Source organism: Pteropus alecto, unplaced genomic scaffold, assembly GCF_000325575.1.
Source record: "Pteropus alecto unplaced genomic scaffold, ASM32557v1 scaffold339, whole genome shotgun sequence".
In the NCBI taxonomy this organism is placed as follows: Eukaryota; Metazoa; Chordata; class Mammalia; order Chiroptera; family Pteropodidae; genus Pteropus; species Pteropus alecto.
Window position 1 is genome coordinate 1382354 of NW_006442509.1, and position 3006 is coordinate 1385359.

The following is a 3006-nucleotide window of genomic DNA, read 5'->3' on the forward strand; positions in this document are numbered from 1 at the left end:
CTCGTCCCCCCGGACGCGCATCTGCCTTCCAGCGCCCTCCAAAGGCCCTGCGCCAGCTCCACCGGCCCTCCCTGCCCTGCTCCCGTGTGTCCACCCCACCTCTGGGGATCACCTGCCCCCCGCCAGACAGAGCTGTGACAGCAGGCCCTGCATGTCTCCGTATGCACACGCTCTAGTCTAATAAAGGCTTTGCACCCCCTCCTGCCCCCGGCCTCCACGTGTCTATGCCCGACAGGGACCCTTAAGAGGCCAGGTGAACTGTCATAGCGTTCTCATACCCACCGGGATTTGTCGCGCCCGGCCCCTCCCCCCCCACTTGCTCTATGCACAGAGATGGCACCTGGCCTGACCTCCTCCCCTAGGAACAGGTGCTGCCGCCAGCACTGGCTGCCCACCTGTCACCAAGTGCATAGACTGGGCAGTTTTGCCAACCTTAAACAAATAGTTATTTTACCAGCAAAAATGGGCTTATTAGGGAATAACAGAGGAATTGCAATTCGAGACACACAAAGTCTAAGGAACCATACATAGGCCAGTGCAGAGACGACGGGGAGAAAAGTTCTATAGAGAAAACCGAGGGGTTGGGAGGGGCGGTTACCAGCAGAAATTCATTGGCGGAGACCAAGCGAGCAGGGTGGCGGTGGCTTCTCATTGGCTGAGTGTGGTGGTCTCTCATTGGCTGGGCTGTTGCTGGGCCAGGAGAAAACCTTCCTTCCTCCTGCCTGGGTCGCGAAGTAGGCTTCCTGTTGGGGAGGGCAAGGTAGCTTCTTCCCGCTGGAGGCTGCGAGGCTGGTCTGAGTGCGGGCTCCCCCGCCAGATTTTTAGGAGGTTTCTAGGAGGTTTCCTTTAGTCATCTTCACAGCCTCGGCCATGGACGCCACAGCTGTCTAATCAGCTTGGGGCTGAAAACAATACGACTTGGTCAATGACACCTGTCTCTAGCCCCAAACCGGGGCCCAAGTGCTTCGAGAGTGTCTCTGCCTGAAGATACTTTGTGGATATCTAAATCGATTCTTTTCTTCCTTTCTGGCAACCTCAGCGACTTCGAGCTCAGACTCCCAGGTCTTTAGGCTGACCCTCTGGGAAGCGCCCCGTGAAACCTCGCCCCCACGGGCAGGCGCTCTGCTCGCGCCGCTCACAGTGTCTGTGTGGCCCTAATGAGGGCCACAGGCCGGCGGCCCCAGCAGCAGACGCTGACGGCATCGCGTCTAGAGGCTCCGTCGAGGGCCCGGACGGTCCGCTCCCGGCTCCCTCCCGCTCGGGCAGCCCCTTGACCTGTCGGCGTCGCCCTTTCCCACGTGGCCGGTCCCTGTGCGTGTCTGTGCCCACGTTCCCCCTTTCTACAGGGACTGCAGCCATTGTAGTTGAGGGCGCATCCTACCCGGTGTCACCGTCACCTCCTCTCAACCTAACTGCAATGACTCTGCTTCCAAGTCAGGCCAGATGCTGAGGTGCTGGGAGCTAGGACTTCAATGCGTGAATTGGGGGCGACACAATTCAGTCCAGAATAACCTGGCACCTTGTCTGTCTCCTCACGGGGATGACTAACTTATTCTGAGGTACTGCCACCTCTCGTGCCTCTGTCTACACAGCCTGCAGCTGGAGGCGGGGCTTCAGACCAAGCATTTTCTCCTTCTCTGCCCCCCTCTTCCTTCTTCCCAAGAACCATACAACGTCCAGCACGAGAAACAGGAGAGGCCCTGCGACCGCCCGGCAGCCACGGAGCATAGCAGGGGTGCCTGCGAACCCCCAGGGGTCGGGAGTGACAGGAGGAGAGGTCCCTTCCACCATCTCTCTGGGGTTCTGTCTCTGGACCCTACCTGGGGTCCCCTCTGCAGGGGAGTGGATGTCCTCTCTGTGGTGCAGGCCCCTGTGTGCTCAGCCTCTGACCCTCGGGAGGTGAGAAGCCTGTCCCTTTGGAAGGGAGTCATGCCACCCACGAGTGGGCGGGTGGGGCCCCTTGAGGCTACAGGCCCCCGGTGTGCTAGACACAGTGCTATCCAGAGTTCTCCACTGGGGACCCCACCTGCCCCAGGAGGCCACCTCCCTCTCAGAGCTGCGGTCTGAGCCCCATGTCCCAAATCCCCAGGTCACCTGGATTCTGGGGCCCAGACCCGCTTCAGTGGGCTCTCTGCTCCTGGGTCTGCAGTCCCGAGCCAGGGTGGAAAGTCCAGAGAGGAGGAAGGTGGACAGAGCTGAGGGGGTGATTATCCTCGGGGCACCAGGGCCGTGTCTGAGCTCAGCACCCACATCACCTGGCAGGGCTCCAGAGGGGGCGTGGGGAATCACCAGCCGCCAGTCCAGGGGTGCGTCCTAAGAAACAGCCAGCCCTGCTGGCCCTGTCCTCCCTTCCCTGGGGGCTTATCTCCCGTCCAGCCTGCTTTCCTCTCAGCTAAGAAGTCACCATGTCCTGAGCCATGGACGAGGGGCAGGGAAGTGGCCAAGCCCAGCTGCTCAGCCATAGTGAGTCCTAGTTCTGGCAGCCACCTGCCTCTCAGAGGCCCCCTAGCCTCAAGGGCCAGAAAGCTACAGCCCCTCCCTGCCCCGCAGAGCCCAGCGGCCAGCAGGGAAGTGTCGGTGTCCCTGGGCCTCCTCGGGCCTCAGCAGGGGACATTATTATCAGCAGTGACAGCTACCTGATCCCAAGGCCAGTGAGTGACAGACGGAAGGGAGGCCAACACTGGGCCAGCCTCTGTCGCAGGGAGGGGAAGTAACCGGCTCATGGCAGCCTCGGACCAGCGTGGATCCCAAGAGGGTGCGGCGGGGGCACCAGCTCACGCCTCCCTGGGCCGCCGAGCAGAGCCTGTAGAGCAGCCTGGGTCCAGGAAGCCTGGGCAGGGGCTCTGCGGCCGTGTCACCCCGTCACCCCCCTCCACTCCTCGACCAGACCGCGTGTGAAAAGGCGACAGGGAAAGACGACAGACAGGGAGGGGCTGGCGTGACTTCCTCCTCAAGCCTTCAGGGCAAGGTGACCGTGGGCGGGGCCTCGGCGTGGGGCGGGGCCTC